General features: G+C 39.7%; 1 protein-coding gene across 5 annotated transcripts in view; it reads right to left on the reverse strand.

Moving 5' to 3' along the window:
* The window catches only part of LOC118411158 (multiple epidermal growth factor-like domains protein 11), a 39,251-nt gene extending 19,113 nt beyond the window's left edge, over positions 1 to 20,138 (reverse strand). For 4 of the 5 annotated variants that reach the window (XM_035813212.1, XM_035813210.1, XM_035813208.1 and 1 more), the window contains exons 1-2: positions 19,959 to 20,138; positions 8,559 to 8,662 (exon numbers count right to left, since the gene is read on the reverse strand). The gene's annotated coding sequence lies outside the window, so the exon portion shown is untranslated. The remainder of the gene's footprint in view (positions 1 to 8,558; positions 8,663 to 19,958) is intronic. The other variant, XM_035813209.1, reaches the window with a different exon arrangement.
* Between the last annotated feature and the right edge of the window lie 744 nt (positions 20,139 to 20,882).

Consider the following 20,882-nt stretch of genomic DNA (forward strand, 5'->3'; position numbering starts at 1 on the left):
ACACTCCACTCCAAAACAGACTGTGAGAAAGTTAAAGATAAGATAAGACAGCAGTAGAGTTGACAATACCTGCCTTTGTTGGTGCTGGTATGACTAAGCTTTAGTGGCTGACATTTCTAAACCCCAGAGGGGGAAGACAGAGGTCAGCAGAGGTTATGTTGTTTACCTCCACCCTAGTGCACTTGTCATCTAAACCCAGATAAGCTATGGCTGGCACAACACTTAAGCTAAGTGTATGTCTGTTAACCTAAAACAGTTTGTATTGTGTTCCCTTTGCTTCTGTTCCATGGACTGTCAGATTGAGAGGGGTTCTACCAGTCCATATTGCACCAAAGACAGTGCAATTGCCTAGTGGCTACACCCATAAGCCACCCATGAAAAAGCAAGACCAGCACAATATGGGGATCAACTTTAGCACATCGTAACTCGCAATAAATGGACTCAAGCAAGGATTATTACTAGTTCTATAGGCATGTGTATACTTTTTGCTGTGTAGTCCACAATCATTTCATACAGTATCTGGTTGTAAAGAGTTTATAACCCGGACAAATGGTTATAATCCTCCCTATATGGGCCCATTATTGCAGGATCACAAAGTCACAGCAGGGGTCCAGGTAAGGCATGACCTTTTCTTCTTTTGGTTGTGTCAAAGGCTACTGATACGAAGCTATCTAGTAACTTCAACTTAACTATAATACATATGTATATTGGTATTAAGAACAAAGAAGCATACATAATCATACATACATACAAGAGTACAATTGATATATGAAAAATATCAAAATAGGTGCTTTTAGTATCTACATATGCATCAATAAAATCAATTTTAATCCCAACCATAAATACTGCTTAAATATTGATTATAACTATTACTGATGTTTATACAGCAGTTTAAAGGTGCAACAACAAAAACCATTGTCTCTCTAATGTTCAAAGTTTAGGGGATCACATTTTTAAAGGGCATGTTTAAAGACCATGGTTTACACAGGGGTATTGACTGCATATATGGTCATCATAATTGGCATTGTGACTGGGACATCTGATGATTAGATTAGATAAGACATGATACCACTGGATCAATATAAATGCATGGCATACTTTCAGCACGAGTTATTTAGAGCAGCATACCAAAAATACATTTGCAAAGATACTAATCTTCATGAATTCTTCTTTCCTTGACCTTCAGTAATCAACATGATTCATGCTGTCTTTTTCTTACTTAATCTTCGTTACAATATAAAATTGATTACTCAAATCATCATACAAAATGAGTAAGAAATAATGAATGGTTTATGAGAATGAAAAGAGACCAGAGATCTTTTACATTTATGAAAGACAGACACAGACCAACAAATGTCACCTTTTTTACGATAATTGAAATTGGTCACCCGAGCATAATGCCCATTGCATGCAGAAAGGTGATTAGAACGATTGAGGGACGCTAAACGACCGGCCTTCTTCCAAAAATTAACCAGGCTCACGGTATGGTGGGACCAGACGGTCAACCTACGCAGGAAAGACTGGCATTGACGTGCGTGCGGTTTGCAGGTACGTCATCGCTACAGGTGTGACAGGTAGTTAAGGTAATGAGGTGGAAGGAATAGTGCAGACGGGGAGAAAGTTCAACTGTAGGTAACAATGGGTAGAAAATTAATACGCCCTTCTTATACGACAACTTTGCTTGGGTGGGTTACTGTCATAGTGTGTTCACTTTCCCAAATTAAAGCTCAAAATTTCTTCTCACAATTATACATACATGTAATACAATGTCATAATATAATGTTATACAAGGTCAAAATATAATTTACGTTGTGTCTCTTGCATATCATTGTACAGCAACTACTTTTATCAAAATGTATGTACATGCCCCAAGTCCTTATGCAAGCCCATATCTAGATCTACTATCGCTACAATACTATATGGGCAATATCATCTTTGCACATGGTTTGAAATTCAAATAAGCTCTGGGAATTCAACTGTCCATGACAGACAAAAGTATAGATTACAGCATGCCTTAAGGTAACGCAATGCATGTTTCATTAGACAAATTTTGTATGCACCTCACATGTGTGTATTCAAGACTAGTTAGTCACAATGGAGTGCTGGCCACTACTAGATCTATCGGCTGAACAAAATCATTTCCTTCTCCTTACAGAAGATACCACATCTTAAAGACGCCACTTGGATTTAAAAAAAAAAGAGGAACAACAATAGGATAAGAAAGAGAAAGGGCTACGGATTAAAAAGAAGTGGGGCAACGACTCAAGAATGACCATACTGAATCTAATTGGCTCTGCCAAAATGAGAAAGTACTTCTGGAAACCTACAGATTATATTTCACTACCTGTGGTGGGCATAAACTCAGCCCACCACCACATGTACACCAGTTGGGAAACATCAGTATGAAAAGTACATACAGTACAGTAATCACAAACCAACGCACATCTGCGCCACATTATTAGCCCCACATGGGGATGCCACCAATTGGCAGGGTAATTTTACAGATGGTGAAAGGGTCAGAGTTTGTCCTACAGTGCTTTTTATCTTGCTCCGATAATTGTAGGGTACCTGTTTGCAGGATAATTGGGTGGTAAATCCTACATGCTTTATACACCCAGGTGTCGACCTAGATTGAGTGTATATGAAGTTGTCTATCTAGCTAGGGGCTTCCCAGGCCTTCTCAATTACTAAGTACTAAATCCTTTGGCATGGACCCTTCCAACACAAACATGTACATTGTAGTACATATACATGTAGCATCTCTAGCTTACACAATCTGGTACAGAATGCCATATATCATACTCTTATAACTGTCAGGTTTTTGAAATACCAATTTAAAGCGTTAGTTTAAATGAAAGCAAAAACTGTATTTTCTCACTTGTATACATTTCCTTGAACATACCATATAGTATGATATGCTGTTTAATAACAGGGTGCAGCATTGTCTCTTGATGTAAAATATTTGTTTTACATGATTAGTATATATGATTATTACAAGCATGGCTTCTGTGAAATGCCCGAAACATAGATAAACCCACCATCAATGAAATCTATTTGGAAAAAAAACATTGAAATCTTAATAGGTTTACTGTATCTATTTTGAAAAGTAACATTGACATCTCAACAGGTTAACTCTATACACTCTAATACAGTATACCTGTCAGGTAACTCAGTTAACTGTATTTGTCTCTGTATAAATCAACACTTCAGTAAAACCATTATAAAAACACAAAGTCATCAAATTGTTTCAAGGCAAGTTTCACAATGTATAATGTAAAGAAACACTCAAATTTTCGTCCACCTCCTGACTTGCATAATTAGTCTCAATCAGTCAATATTTGGAAAAACTTATCTAAAGCAGTAAAGGAAAGGTTACTCCGTGCTCCTGTCCCACGACATTTTTCACATAGTAGCTAACCAAGTAATCCCAGGAATTCGACAAGTTTCCTTTGAAATGTTGAAGAATGTGCGTCTTAAGGGACGTCGTTATGTTTTTATTTCCACCCTTTAGGCATTTATGAATACCAATGTATTGGACAGCCGGCAGAGGGAAGTCTGAAGGATACAAAGAGATAGAGCTGAATACGTGGGGTGTATAAACATCTCAGAATTCAGGCCAACTTATGTCTTCATAACATTGAAATGAAAGAAAATCTTTAAATCATGCATGCGTATATGAGTTTATTACAATTGGCTGTTTACAATGATGATTGCTAATTTGTAAATGTCAATTTCAAGAAATAAAGGTGTTCATTTTCGAACACCATGACAAACTGGCCGTCAGCAAACTTTTCTTTAAACACAAAGTAAGTATGGTATATGTTTAAATGACAAGTCCAGTGTCCCGTTTGCCAACATCATCTGGTCCTCATCCGGAGCCCAACATCCACTCCAAAGGTTCTCGAAGATAAACAAACTGAAGAAGCGTAGATGCAATCTTGGAAGTAGAAACAAAGACAAGGATACAGTACAAAATCCCTACACTCAGACCCGAAGGACCTTTAGAAAGCCCTGCTTTATAACTTATTAGTTTGGAGGTCAGATTGTGATAACACAAAGTTTTGGACAAAATGTGAAGACCGATGTGGTTTTCAGTTTGACTTGAGTTGACTGCATTAGTCATTTAGTGCATAGGCCATTACTATTCCAAATACAGGCTGTTTTGAAATGCCAGACCGGCACGCATCCTTGGGCAATTTCACTACCGGATTCAAGTTCCACCACCTGGACAATTCCGTTACAAAATCCTTTGATTTGCCCAGGAAATATTGTAATCCAGTAGCGACAATTTCCCATGACTTGACACCATTGTACGCTCCAAACCAGCCTGCAGGTGCAGTCTAAAGTATGTGCATATCATCCACAGTGTTGAATGCCCTCGGCCCGCCAATATTTTCCTAAGGCTTTGTAGATGCGGAACAAAGATATGCGTTTTGCCATGTATGGTCTGGTGCCAGAGATAGGCGTCAGTGATAAGAGAGGGGTGGATTTTTGGCTTCCCTTGTAGCATAATCTCTTCATTCCTTCTCTAGGCTACCTCATATCTCTCAGGGACAGAGGCCTACAAGCAAGTGATAAGAAAGATGCAATGCCATCCTCATTATAACTTTGGGAGAGAAGCAATTTGTAAAACAGATGGTGTAACCATCAGTCCTTCAGATGCACTTATAGTAATCAAATGAGTCAAAATCATGTCTATTACGGAAAAACGTTAGAAAATTTTTTATGCAGAAAAGGATAGCAAAATATCAAAAAAAGAAAGCTGCCAAATATTGAACTTGACCTTTGTTTTCCTTGCCCCTACCTACATGTACCTATGTACATGGATAATAAGGATCCATCTATAACTAGTGATGGCGGCTCTGTGGCAAAAGGTCACTAGTAAAATGTACTGCGTCTGTACAGAATATACATGCAGTTACTTTTTTTCTTGTAAATTCTACAGACGTTATTGTTTGCTGACATAGTTATGCCCACTTGTCTTTCAGCCACTGCTATATTTAAACCAGTGTCTAGGTCTTTTTAATAAAATGTGATTATGTATGTTTGGGATTGTAACAACAAGGATTTTATGGAATGTTATTCTTGGCGCATTTCATGTGACATTTATAATGTCATTTGCCATGTCAAGGACCAATAAAGCTGAATCTTCTAAAATTATGCTGGCAACTGATACACAAATGGCACTGGAAAAATCTTGGCAAAGGTTCTAGATGTAATGATTAATCATTAATGCTTTGCAATGAAATCATTTTCCAGAATGTTCCTGTAACTCCTATTCAAGTGTCCACACATTCTTTCTAGGCAACATAAACCAATGGAAACATGTACGGGAAGGCCTGAGATCTTCATTTAAATCCCCAACCTACCTGACCCCAAAACAGGACACATCCAAATCCAAACTGAACTTTAATTCACACACTGCAGAACAGTGTGCAATTAAACAGCCATAAAATATCTCAACAGGACAGAAAAACAGGAAACGATAAATAAGACGTTACCTGAAGTTTAACGAATGCCAGTTTACTACCAGGACAGGGTGTTTATGGTGCTCATTGTTGCTGGCCAGGTGGTGTCTATCATTTTGTTGTGAGTTTTTCCAGATTGGGACCGTATCTACAGGGAACACTTGTAGGATAATCTCCGCTATCAGGACATGATCAGTCTGTGTCTACAAGTTGGACACTTCAGTGTTCTGCTTGCCTAATGAACTTTCCACACCGAAATGTCTCCTGTCAAGTAACATTTTTAACTTTACTATTGTGAAATTTTCGAGAACATTCTTGTGTGTTTGAAAAAAACAACTCAATAAGGCCTGGGCGGTAGTCTTGATAATTGGTATGTGGATATGTCTTGATGAGACCTTGACATTAATAGATTCTGGGCCCCCTAACAGTTTATCATGGTATTGCAGTGGAGCTTTCCGTTTTGACACCTTGTGGTTTGAAATATAGATTCTTGTGAGTTTGGGTGGAAGACAGCTCTTGGGCATTGGAAGAAGAGACATACTTTTGAGCCCCCTAGCAGCTTGTTCTTGAACTGGGCAGTCTTCATGGTCAGATTCAGAGTTCAAGATTTGAATCAGTATCCAACCTTCAAGGCATCACCTTCTACAGAGTTTAATCACTTGAAGTTCAACAATTTGTTATAACTCATAATTTGTCCTTTGGAAGCAAAGATTGGTATGACCTTCAAGTACATTCCCAGACTGCCCTGGACTAAAAAAGACAACATTTTTCCTTCTGCAACCTTCCAGACATCAAACTCCAGCTCCTAACTCATGAGTGCTGTAAACAGGCAGCGGAAGCCTGTGGTCGTGCTTTAACAAGTGGGCCCTTCCTCGCAAGGGGCGGATATTTATTTGAAAAATCCCCAGACGTACACATTAACATGTCTCCCACGTACTGTAAAATATTTGACCTTCAAGCACTGTAAATGACAGTCACACTGACATAAAACATCAAGGCTCCAAAGAGCTAGGGCTGACTTAAAACTGATTTGGTATAATGATAAAGAAGCAAACTGCGGCTAGTTATGCTATAAAACATCAGTAATGGCTCTTTTTGATGTGTACTAATTAAGGATTCAGCTACAGTACGTACTACTATAACTGTGAACATTACTGTTTCAAATTTTGAAATACTGGTACAGAAATGGGTTTCAAGATTTCCATAACGTTTCAATAAATGAATGAAGACGTGTTGAGGATATGTTATAAAACCAGGAATCCTAAGAAGCTGACATCCTTCCACAGAGAACTCTGCCTGTGGTTTTAACGATCCAAATCTACCATAGGTCACAAAATGTCACATGTCTGAAACAAGCAAAACACCAAACCTAAAAGTCAACTGGTGAGAGCTGTTCGACAGGAAGGGGTAGGTGGGGATGCAGACCACTTTAGCCAAGGCATTGTCCATTGACAATATTTGGACATTGTTAGAAAATAAAGACAGCTTCTATTTTAATGTCCAAGCAGATGTTTCGGCTGTGGGTGTAATAAAAAGCCAGTTAGGAAACTTTAAGATTTACCTCGCCAACATCTCCTTGGAGATGTCTTCTATTCCACATAATAATGCTTGTTTGTGTCCTGAGCCATCCAGTCATCAACATGAAGAAGATATAGTGAAATGTTGAGTCATCTTTTTCTGTTGGGCGCAGTCCAACTTTTTCATCATGCTATTTACAAACAGGGCTGTCTCAAGGACCTGTCCTTCTATCCCAGCATAGAAATGAACTTTAAGCTTAAAATGACAGATTTAACATAGAAAAACAGCATGATCTCACAAACGATGAGTGAGACAGAAAAAAAATATAAAACTGGAGACAGCTCTATGTTCCAATATTGAAAAGTTTTGGAAGGGACATAGCAGCTTCTAGTTCTAGAAAACAACATTTGCATAGGAGCCAGAATCACACAATTTGGTACTTCCTCCTCAAAACCACAAACAAATCAATTGTCCCTTCATGCTGAGCTAGACTGACATGGGCTTCACTGATTCAGCAACTGGCCTGGTTTCAAATCCTCTACAGTATATCATAACACACTGACTGCCCTCCTTACAGGAACAGGAAAGCTGTGTTTCTTCCTCCTTATGGCCTGATTTATGTGGCAGAAGGACACACCAGGGACTTCTGACATCCTGACCAAACATCCGGACACTAGCTGGGGATGGCAGGGGAGTCACTATCTCTGCCCATATACTGACATGACAAGCAACTCTTCTGAATAGCTGAAAATTATCAGGGACATCTCAAATTAACCCTTGGCTTTATTCGGTTCCAATGTGTCTGTAGAAATTATGTTTTACTTCATTGTCTCATAGCTGTGCGATGGCCTCTAGGCAGAAGAATCTGTGCTAATTACTGAAAAGCACATAGAAAGTAATGGTGGCAATTGGTATATATACTGCCAGTCCGTAGCAAGCTAATACCCTGACAACTTTATCAAAAGACTCAAAATATAGACCCATCGCATAGTCAATGGAGAAAAACCTTTCTTTGAAAAACTCAGGGCTGACTACCACGTCCAGGACAAAAGATATAAAACTTGGAATCTCTGCTGCAGTAGCAAGAAAGGTTGCTAGGGGGCCCATTATCAACCTTGACCTTCATCTTCCCACATACCAAATATCACAAAACATCCAGTGGCTCTTAAGTTCTGACAACAAATATTGGGAAACACAGAGACACACACAAACATACACACAAACCCAAAATAACACCCCCATTTTTCATGGAGGCAATGTTATAACAAGGTTGCACAATAGTTGACTGTCCTGCTTTTGTTTACTATCAATAACACCAGTAATTGACAGACAGCTGTCAATCACCAGTAATGAAGTGAACTGAATTAACCTACTCATTCCTAGTCCAATAAAACAGGGGGTAGATTTTAATTATGCACTGTCTGGGTACATATAAGTGATACACAACAACTTAGTATGCAAGACAAGCCCCTTATTTCCTGGTTTGTTTTGACACAGCATTATCTGTATTTTTCAAGGTTAACCTTGTATAAAAAGGAAATATAGAATTGTAGAATCAGTAAACAAACTCACCTTTGGAAGAGAGATGATCCCAAATCTGAAACCTCCAACAGTTGGTGGTGTTTTCCCTCTGTCCGGGATTTCCAGAGGATTAGGGAACTGGTTGGTCTTGTTTCCTACAGAGGCAGGCAAAGGAAAAACGCATTGATGCATTTCCCGCATTGAGGCTGGATGAGTCACATGGTTGATCTTTGATCCATCATGAATAGTACAACAGCAGTGCCCACAGGGAAGATTGGCCTGGCTTGGGGACGGAGCAGTAACTGTTGTTTGGGGGAGGATGTTGTGTCAAGGCTGTTTCATTTGGCAACAAGAGAGGGGGTCGTTCAGAAAGCTACATAAATTTTCAGGCAGGTGAAAGAAAGGTACAAGATTTAGCTTGACTTCATTTTGACTGGCATATAAATTTACACTTTCATTTCAGAATCCAATCCAATTTAGAGAGACTGGCAAAGTCTTCTTGTTGGCAGACCATTTTTCCCCTGCTGTGAGCCTTCCATAGTTGTAATGTTTGTAGCAAATATGTAAATATAAGACATTGGAACTTATACGTTATAGCAACTTAAGCAAGGAGTGAACAACTACATACAGTCAAACCTGTCCAAGACGACCACCCGGGGGACCGGGGGAAAGCGGTCGATTTGGACAGGTGGTCGCTGAGAAGAGTATCGACTCAAAACATGCCCGATGCAAAGTATAAATGGTTTCTGTTGTGTTTAATGGCAAATAGCAGACACACTGAACGCATGTAAAGAAGCGAGGTCTTTAACCCACCCATTGACCACCACCATCTCTATTCGAAACATAACATTGTAATGGCAGTCAAAATCCGACGCAAACTGGCCGGTTTTGGCACAAAATCGCGCTAGTAATCATCAAAAATCGATGAAAACCTCAATTTTGAAAATGATGCGGTCGTTATGGGTCCCAATTTGGGCCGGTCGCGGTCGCGTTGGCCAGGTGGTCGTTGAGAAAAGGTCGCTTAATGCTTACGTCAATGGGGAAAAAAATCGGGACCGAGAAAAAGCGGTCGAAATGGCCAGGTGGTCGCTGAGAAGAGGTGGTCGCTCGGGCAGGTTTGACTGTATCTGCTTACACCCTGAATGCTTAACAAGTCTTTGGCTACCATTTCTATTGGCAAACCAAGTTGTAAACAACATTTCTTCAACAGAGCCCTGGGTCAGTCATGGTTAAATGCTCCATTTGGCAATGACCTGGTTGGAAAAGGTGCCAAGCACTGACCTTCGACCTAACGCATACAAAACGACACTTCATCCCATGAATAAGTACGCTCTAAGCTTAATACAACATGAATATACTAGCATCCAATTACACTGGAAATTGTAGTCTTGCATCTACTACATGTAGATCAATTAGAGTGTTATCCAAGAAACCAACTTTGCGATGCCAGAAGAGTTGAAAACTGTCACATCTGTGCTGTGTGCCAGACAGAAAACAGAAGATTGGCAGGGTGACTACATCCACCCCCTGCATTTCTGAGTGCCAACAGTTGCAGGAAGCAGACGCACTGGGGACAAGACTGTGTGGAAAGGTCTTAGACTATCAGGGGACATCTGAGGCGCAAGCATGGCTAACCCTAGCAAGATGGGGAAAAACAGACGATAAACCAGATACATGTAGTGAGTGAGTCATTAGCTGTGGAGCAGGGATGGGGAAAACATAAGGAAATGCCTCTGGAAGTAGAAGTGGAAAGGAAATACACTATCAAACCTGACAAAAAAGACTTCATGGGACTGATAAAATATGGTTTATATGGACAGGTGGTCACTATGGATAGGAATCTTTATCATGAGGTTTAATGCCTGTGTAAATGGGAAAATGTATCTAAGGATAATCAAAAACATTAGCCAGGTGGTCCTTATGTAGAGGTGGTCACTTGTATCTAGTAGGTTTGACTGCAGTATCAAGTAGTGTCTTCAAAAATAAAAAAAAATTAGGATATGTAAAACAATACGTGTACATGTACATGTACCTTTGACTCCTAAGCTATATATAAATGATGCAACTAAGGTGTGAATCTGATAGACAATAGCTGTATTATTAACACTGGGTATCCATTGTGTGATACTTTAAATGTCATCCAGGTGTGCAGGTAGGTGTATGACATCATCTGGTTTAATATGGCCTTGAAAATGACACTTTTCATTTATTCCCTCTGATACCTTTGTATCAAATGTCACTATGTCAATGTATGAGTAACAATGTGAGTTTTGTTTACCATTCTAACGTATAACCATAATTCATTTGAAGTTGGGAAAACATTTTAATACATGTAAATCAGACTTTCAAATCAAAAACATGTACATGTACTATATATTGTATAGTACAACTTGTACAACATAACGTACACAAATGTATATGTTGTACTTTCTGTGCCAGTCTTTTACCTGGTACCAAGTTTTGAGGGTTCAGCTTGGATGGTAGGTGACAACTATCCAAACAAACTTTCAGATATCCAATCTCACTTGGGCCTCATATCAATTAACATCTATAGAATATGACTCCTCCGCGACAGCTCCAACCTAAACAAAAGCCAACACTCTCTAATGATGCAGCCAAAAATGTGCATCCACTGTAGGGGCCTGGGAGAGTGAGTAATAACATAAACTGGGACGGACATTGATACCGCTGGCTGTTCCAAAGGTGCAGCCATCCACAGCTGCCCACTCCATGGCCTAATGCTTGCTGTTGACAAGAAAGCAAACAGAAAATATCCCTCCCACACTTTGTCTGTCATCCCCATCAAACAGGGGCTGTTATTGGAAAGGTCCACTTTTGGGCAGGGGGGATAAATGCTTTCCACATTTACTAGTCCAATTACTGAATTAGACAACAGGGCTACCATTACTATGGTTTCTGAAGATAATGTGACCTGAATAATCATACATTGAAGTTTTAAACACCGGTTGTTCTGGGCTGTCTCAAGGACTCGAGCCAAGTCCCAGGATTAAAATTTGCTTACTGGGACAGACAAAATTTCACTCAGTCCAACCAATACATCTGAAATTCATGACATGAAACATATGAAAATTTATTTTTATAAGCTTTAAGGACAGATTCAACAATGAAAATTAACAACATAGGCTCCCAAATTGTAAGTGACACTTGTTCAGGCATACTCTGTAGATGCCACACTCATTGTTGGGAATGATGCTGCCAGGTGCAAAGTGTATTAAAGTATTTATAATATCATATTCTACCCTTCAAAGATTCGATGCACAAAATTACTAGCTTTCAGGTCCTGGATACTACGACTATAGAGAAGGAAGTGCTATGCAAGAACGGTAATGGCTTGTTTGCTCAAAGCATCACAGGTTGGCACCTGTAGACATGCTTGAAGAACAATAGGAAAGTTGGCCCATTTTTTTCAGATTAAGTACTCAGAATTACTAGTTCTTCTTCTTTTTCTTTGGTGAGACTCAAAGCGTAAGATTTGAGATGAAGTTATCAAAGTGTTCAGCTCCCCCCTTTTATCTTTCCATAGATGGACAGTTCCTTTGCCTGCTGGTCAGTTTTGTTTCCCACCTGCCTTTAGGCATGAATCAAAGACTTCCTGTCCAGTATCACCTTACCCTCCTGCCCTGGCACAAAAATTCCAAATATGGGGGGCTCTTAGGGGTGAACCAAGGGTCTGGGGAACTCAGCTGGAACTATCAATAAAGAAGTAAGCAAGATTTTACATTCGATCAGTAGTACCATTCAACAACTTCCCTTACAATTTTCAAAAGCTGTATGATTGCTTACAAGGTTAGAAAATCGAAACAGAGACAGCATTAGTTTTATGAATTTTTCCGGTTGTTTAAGATTTAGGAAAAATATATACTACAGTAGAAGCCGTTTAATTGCACTCCCCATTAGCCAGCACATTTTGTGCAATTGTCCGGATGGTGCAACAAAGCAAGGTCATTCAGCTGGACCGCATCACTATGGGTCTTGGGGACTCTGTGCAATTAACAGAAGTGCGCAGTTATCCATTGTGAAATTAACTGGCTCCTACTGTACAATATTTAATTCATAGACTGGTGAGTTAAGAATTCCCTATTAGTCAGGGTCTATTTAAGTACTAGTATTGTTCCTTTAAATATGTGTTGCATTTAGGCAATATAAAACACTATTGATTGATGTAAGATCTTTGGCTTCACCTTGAGTTTTAACTCTTACAGTATACCGTATAGCCTTTTGGAACAAAGTCCATATTTCTCCATTGTGGGATTACATTAGCCAGCCTAGTGGAGATGGTTGAAAATTGTCCATGTAATTTGAGAAGTAAGTAGCAATGATCATTTTCATGCTGGATTGTCCCTTAAATTGATCCGGCATCATTAGATTAGCTTATCTGCCCACAGATCAGTGTGATCCCTATCCCTTGGGTCAAGTGTCTTCCTGCTGTCATCAGGGTTAGGAATTACAGGAAGGCTGTAGACTCCACTTCTCAGCCCATTTGGCCTTGTAGGAAGGAAAAACATCTGTGCAGTCCATTTCTTGCTCACTAGGCTATGTGGAGTTTTGTTCTTGTCACTCAGTGGTGTGAATCATCCAATTATGGACTGGGCAAATCCTTCCCATTAAAGTTGTGTTGCCAGACTTCCTTTCTCATTGTAGGGCAACAAACTTAGTAACTAAGTCTTTCCACTTTTTCCCTAACTCTTTCCGACAGCTGCATCCACCTGTATATCATCAGATTGTGGTGATTTTGTCTTCGTGGTGACCCCTTTACTTCAAATTCAGAACACTGTGAATATGCACTTCTAATGCATTACTATACTACTGCAGAATTATTTCAACCATGATGAAGATGAACTAAAACTCAACCTCCTTCCCCTTACCACTGCAAAATGACGAAAAAGAAATGAACATACTGTAGCTATATGTGTTTTGAAATAATGCCTTTCATCATACAAGAATAGACTAGCTGGTGCACTGCAATCTTGAGCAACAAGAATCAACCAAATTTCTAATCTATACACCAAAGAACTGAAAAACACATACTGATAGCTAAACATATAGCCAGTTTGGTTAAAAAGAAATATTCATTTGCATTTCTCGTGGTATCAAATTCACCTTTCCAAACCCATAATACAGGTGAAGTTGTTATCAGGAAGTTGCCTACTTTTGCTCTGTCTGCAAGCATTCATTGGCTTCCAATGGCACCAAACAGGGGCCTTGATTGCCATCTACCTATAAAAACAGCTGTGAGAGCACCACCTCATTGATATGCATGGCGGGTATTGTCCACAGGTAATGATATGCTTTCAAAGGAAAATCTATGCCAACAGGTGGGGTGACAAAAAGGTCAGACAAAGGAAGCAATTAACACACCTGTAGTGGTGGCCACTTGTGAGGGAAGGGAAGGCCTTGTAGTCTAGCCATAGGGCTTCCTTCCCTTTTTACATTAGCAAGCCATAAAGTACTGCCTCGAGTATTGACTATGAATCACATACAACAGGTCCATTGATTGATCTATGCAACCCTCCTTCAAGCACAAATCCTTCTTATCAAATGACTTCTCTATTTCAAAAACTGGCCTTGTCATGAAACTGAGATATAAAGACTTTGAAGTCTAGCCATAGAACCTCCTTCTACATTTGTGTTCTATAAAATACATTGCATAGATCTATGCTTTCCTACCTCAAATCCTTATTGTCCCAAAACTTGAACAAGCTTCCTTTGTTTATGTGAGAAAACATTTGGGAATACAACAGTGGCTACATATTGAAAATGTAAATTCTATTTCACCAGCCTCTCATATAATGGATAAACATTTGAATGACACAGAATTCTCATCATGTGCTCTTTTCTGTTCAGCAAAATCAGGTGTCATGTGATGATCCAATAACCACTTAGATGCAAATTTGTTAATTGGCCAATTGTCACAACAGGTGATATGCTGAAAGTTCCTTTACATCTCTTTTCTATAGGAGGGTGCTGATTTGTGCCTAGTTTTCCTTGGATATGAGACACATTTTTTCATGCTACTGTTACTGTACCATTACCCTGTCCCAGTTCTTCATAGTCAAACTGTTCCCCCTTTTGAAACCCCTTCGCTGGAAGAATCTGACGGACTGGTCAAAACCTTTCCACACAATGTCATTTTGGACTTCTCTTTTTCAGCAAGCCCAATCTGTATTTACATCAACAGGAGTGCATTGTGCTCAATCCGACACCAGTCACAAGGCTGAAAAGAAGTTCTTCCCTTGCCAGAGTGCGCTTTACTTCCTTCAAAGCAAGGTTTCAACACCAGGAATGCAATAAATGCCAAGAACAACAGATGCAAAGACTTGGTGTGCTACACAAGTATTTGCTATGGGCCAAGGGACATACTTTTCTCTGGCTTCTTCATTCAAGTCATGTGCGCAACAACAAAGGAAGGAGGTTAAGACTCTGAATTCATGTTTTCTCCTCTGGTAGTTAGCATAAGCTTAGGTTGGTCCGAGCCTTGCCACAAGTATTCCAGGGGTCTCACATTACAGTGAAGTTGTTGGTGAAATTAAGAGGTGACCGTGTTCTCTGCAGGGTCTTAATTGAAGAAATCTCAGCTACTGCTGTGTTGTAATTAAGAAGTGTTCTCTGTAGGGTCTTAATTGAAGAAATTTCTACTAGTCTACTGCTGTGTTGTAAGCCCCAAGGCTTGCCCCCAACTCCCTTTTCCCTGTTCCTTTATTTTGTCCTCAAACATAATACAAATGCACGGATGATGGGTCATGCTTGGTAAACACATACAAAGATTTGCCCTGGAAACAAAAAAAAAACTGGGTGTTTATCCCTTCTTCAGGCATAACAGATTCTCCAGGTAGAACGATTTTCCACGGTATCTTTTCTAGCTACCACTATTTGCAGAGTCCAAAGTGTGGTGTTTATTCAAGCACCTGTAATAGCTTTTGGAAAGTACATGTGTAGCAAGGGTGACCTTTTTCAATGGATGACATTAGTCAAAAAGTTTCTGTAGTTTATAAAAAGGAGTGTACACACTTCACTTGACTTTTGTCATCAAAAATGGCACCGCTGACAGTTTTATGGTGATTCATTGCTCTTGCTGCAATCACTGTTAGTTTTTGTGCCTGAGTTATAGTTTATACTGCCAGCTGTAAGCCCTCAGACATCCTGCCTCCATAATGTATTAATGAGACCAGCGGATCTCTCTACATTTCACTGTGGCATGCTTGGTCAGACTTGTGGTGGGTTTTCGTGATTCTGCCAATTTTTTGACAGTCGGACTGCCTTGGAAAACAGCTCGTAGTGAGGGGTCGCCTAATGAGTACCCCTCCAGCAATAGCCTAATGAGTTGGTTCTGTAGCCGGGCTGTCAAAAGACAAGAGACACAGCTGTGGTTAGGTTGATCAACTAATTCTGGCACGCCTTTTTTCTCCCTTTCTTCCATCTCTTTGTGTCTGGCTGGACTATTGCGTCCTCTGGACACAAACCAAACAGTTTGATTGTTCTGGGCATTCATAACATGAATCTGATCCAGCCAACAGACCTTACATAAACTTACACAGCGGAACCAAAAACAAGAAAAACTGCTGAAATTCTATCAGCCACTCAAGACTGGGGATAATGCTGCTTCCGACTGGCCGTGCGCACAAACAATCGCCCTCTCCGGCACAAAAAGCAATGTCAAGTATACCTTATCAACTCACGACCCGACTCGAGCCGCCGCTTTTTACAAACCCGCCCCTTTGCAGACATAACTTTGTTGTGCACTCGTGTAGAGTAAACGGACGCATGCATGCATGTGTTGCGGCCTTCTCCTGTTTCAACAAAGGCCTAGTAAACGGAAATGCAAAAAGACAACAATCTGACTTGCAAATATCATCTCCAAGTAGACTACTTATGTTCAAGCATTCAGTTTGGAATACCTTGGTTGAGCATCATAGACAAAGACTCTAGCCATACACATGTGGCATTTTATCTATAATCCTAACTCCATTTAGCCCTATCGAGTGACCAGCCTTTGAAAAGCAACTAACAACCTAAACATTTGTGTAGGTAGGGTATACTGCACTGCATTGAAATGCCCTTTGGTGGGGATAATATACACAAAAAGGGCAGTGTAGCCTGTTCAGTTAGGAATGCAAATGTACCAATATATGTCTGTTGTTGGGTGGTAACCCCACCAGATGTCAAAATACAGGTGTTCTGGCAATAAAGTTCCCAACAAACCCTGTACAATAAGTTGAAAGGGAGACCTATTCTAAAAGGTAAACTATTAATTATTACTATAAAAATACTAGGGCACCCATCTATACACGTGGTAGGAAAGTCATGTAAAATTGTCTTACCCAAGGACAAGAAGTCTAGTCGGGAATGCCAGGAATCAAACCCACAATCTCTACATCTAGCCAAAGCCATCAACTTAATTCTACTGAAAACTAAGTATAAATTCTCAAGCATGATTTAATACAACAGGTGTTCAAGAGAACAAAGATATGGCAAGACCACAACCCAATAATGACAACTATAAGTAAAACTATTATAATTTAAATCCTCTTTCCTACAAATGGTGGTTGATGCTTCTTGAAATGTCTGACCATTCACAAATCTATCCACTGTTGCTTGAGTAACTGTTATATTGCATTGCAATTTATGTTCAACCCACTTCTAAAGACAAACATTCTTTTGTAAGTTTTTACAGCTACAACTCAGCAGATTTTCTGTAAAACCTAAAGGCTCCATTTGGCTGAAAGCCAGTCTGTAACCCCAACTTCAAGTCCCTTGTTTATTTGCCCGATTTTTGCATATCTGTTTCCCCCAGCTGAACAGTAGCGGCTTAATCCACTCCTATGACAAAGTGGGTGTCTGCAAACATCGACTCACAAACTTAGCACTCAGTAGACAAGAGAAACATTAACACCTGTCAGATATTTTACTTTGTCATGTCTACCTGGCCTCCCCTGTCAAACACAAGTATTGTGTGTATGTGTATTTTGACATTTTGTAAAGAAGGGTACAGGCAACGTATGACATATTCATACCAATAAATTTCACATATTTCATTATGTTTGCACAATGACATATTCTGCGCTACAAGTGTTTTTGGTCACTATGAGGATAGTCAAGAAAGTTGCTATACTGTAGTATACATATCAATGACATCCCTCAAGCACCCTGTTTGCAAGCCTCTTTGAAGAACAAAAGTGCAAAAAATCTCACTAGTCTCAATCTATTCAAGTTTGTAAGGTCTACAATTTGAGCTGTTTCCCAGTGTTTCCTAAGTACTTTACTGTACTCTTTTTACGTCGTTTCAAAGTTGGCCCGAAGGCCTGGTAGAGATTATAACTCTCATCCACTACAAGGCATTTATCTTTGGAGAACATCTTGTAATTGTCTTCTTCCCTGCCATCAAACTAGTGAAGAAGCCAGTAATTTCCCAAGGGGGTGGTCGTAAACTGAATTCTTTTCCTTGGATCCAGATGTCCTCGCGTTTTTACGATCACTTTACAGAAGGAAAGGGCACATTCGCAGGCCAGCTGACTTGAAAAACTGGTTCACTAAACTCAAAGCTCTCCTCTAAACGACTAGGAATGTACGAATTGTTGTCAAATCTATACTGGAACACTACAAACTAACAAAGGTTGGGAATAAAAATTCCAGTCACATATAGGGAAAAAGAAGAGTGTTTCTGCATTGTCTAGAGTTCTTTTCAACAACAGTACAACAGCACAGCCTGTTCAAATCAGTTCAGAATACTTCAGATTCAGATAAGGGAGGAAGGGGAAGTGGCAAGGAAAAGATTTTAGATATCGCTTTCTTGGAATGAGAGAAGGAACTATGTCAAGATTACACGGCTGACCAGTAGTATCATATGCCCAAATAACCAATTCCAATTGTACATATACACGTATAACATTTTATCATTCACTTGGGGGAAAGTTGTAAAGTTACAACTTTGAAATGATACAGAAAAATGATCATACAGTCACAAATTATGATTCAAGGATGTCATAGGAAATTACTTGATGCAAGGTGAGAAAAAATGCACAGTATCATCATAATTCATATATACACATGTAGCACAATTGTTTCAAAGTTGTACAGGTAGAAATGAGTCAAAGTTACTATATTCATAATTGTCAAAAATTTGTAATAACTTGAGTATACTAATATGGGTATGCTTCTAAATGCTTCTTCAATAGGTAAATGCCATTTGAAAGACTGTTAATGGCACTAAATCCCTGACTTGTTATTAAAACCATGGATCAACTGTCAATGTTTTTATTTACCACAGTTTCAAGAGACATTCAATCCAGCATGAGAATCTCCTCAAGGGAATCTATTATGCAAATTCCAGAAGATGTGGCATTAGGAAACGGAAGTCCCCTCCTCCAGGAGATACCATTGTGAATAGAGTGAATGCCTCAGGCCATGGAAGCATTGTGGAAAAAGATGCACAGGAATAAAATTGGGAGGGGCTGTTTTTCCACTGCTAACGTTATAGATGTTTGCGAAGTTAGTCACTATTAGTATTACAGAGTATTTTGTGCATGACTAGATTTCCTCCAAAAGTGTATCCATAAAATTTAAGAAAAAGTTTTCGGGAAACCGTCCTTGCAAATCCTTTTGTTTTTATAGGGTAGACAACATATTCCAAGCCCTAAGGCTTTGTTCTAACACAGATTTTGTGCTGAATGTAAATTTTTGGGTAGTGGTACAATGAAGAGGAAATACTAAATGGTGCAAACAATGTCTGACATTGTTCCCGTTCTCTCTACCCCCTCATTGTCCATAATTATTTCTCTGACAGGCATAACAAGGACGTTACTTGAGGTAGAATTGGAAGGCGTGTCCTGGCTGCAGTATCTGCCAAAGATAAACCCGGATTGGGGTCGGTAGAGCCCGGCATATCGAGTTTAATCCAGGTAATGTTGAGAGCACGTCTTCAAAAGCACAGCTTAATTTGAGAGCATACAGTTTATTCAAATGTGATCGTGCCCAGTTTTGCAAATTGTGTTTTACAAAAAAAAAAGCATTTGGAAAATGCCACAGGTAACAAAACGTTAAAGAAATCAGATATGCGAAAGTTTAGGTCTGGACAATTAAATGTTTACTTCAACAAGTTCAAGTCGCATGTTGCACTAGATGATAAATAGATTTTTGACTGCACGACAAAAGTACAAAACTACAAACGTTAGCACAACTACACAACTCTATACACACACGTGGAAAGACGGTACTGTGTATGTTAGCACAAGGAATACACAAGGATGTATCTTATCCCAGCAATGTGTACAAAAGTGACCGAAAGCCGAGAGGGCACGACACTGCACTGGCTTCCATACTGTGCACTGCTTACGGTCGGGGCTGCGTACGTACATGCAGCTTCGGGACCAAAATCTCCACCAAGCTGCAAAAATACGCCGTATTTAACGATATTCTGAGGAAAAGTCAACTCACCGAGACTTCAGGCGACGTTTCTGTGCCGTAATCTCCTCTAAAACCACTTGAAGTAGCCCACAATCGGGCACACAAGAGAGTGGAGCTCGTGCTACTGCCGTCCGATCGATGTTTGTGTTCCACTTCAGGTGAACCTCGTCGTTTCCGGTGCAGTGACAAGTCTCGCCAGGCCTCGCGAGATATGACGAGGACTTTTCAGTTGATTATTTTTTGGCAACGACTCAAGATGCATGGCGAGTTGAAACGCCCGCGTTTGTCGGAAACGATGTCAGTAGCAACTAAGCTACAGCAAATACCACCCTTTTCATAATGTGAAACATGTAGGCTTGGGTTTTATCAGTGTATATTTTACCTCAAATGGACTGCCGGGACCTTTTTCGAGCTGGGCAACGGTGCACTGAATTATCGGAGTGAAAGTGATGTTATAATAATAATTTTACCAGTAGTTGTGTTATGTAATCTCCTTAAATCGATATCATATACATTTTGTATATTTGATATCCATTCAAAATCGACATATCTGATTTTCCTAACATCTGCTTGGAGATTACATCGGCAAACATTTGCCAGGTATTGTCGCATTGTGCCGCCAGGTGTCGCTTCTGTACGAGGGTGGAAGAAGTTCAAAGACCTCTCTTTGCCCCTGAACTGATCTTGTGAAATGTACACCGCTAATGCACTAATCGTGTTAGTAAGGAACTTCCGGATCACGTAATCTGGTTTATCTTTTACAATATGTACCTTGAGAATTGAGAAGGTTTTAGATTTGCGTCTGCGATGTTTTGGTGTTGTGTTACAATATACTAGTATGTTGTGATTTACTAGTATGTGCCAATGCAATTTAAGGCTGTTAGTTTGAAAGAAGGAGAAACTTGCTTTTGTTACTATGATAGTTCTTTCCCATGGATCTGACCGATGCGGCCA

This window comes from Branchiostoma floridae, chromosome 3 (assembly GCF_000003815.2).
Source record: "Branchiostoma floridae strain S238N-H82 chromosome 3, Bfl_VNyyK, whole genome shotgun sequence".
NCBI classification, from domain to species: Eukaryota; Metazoa; Chordata; class Leptocardii; order Amphioxiformes; family Branchiostomatidae; genus Branchiostoma; species Branchiostoma floridae.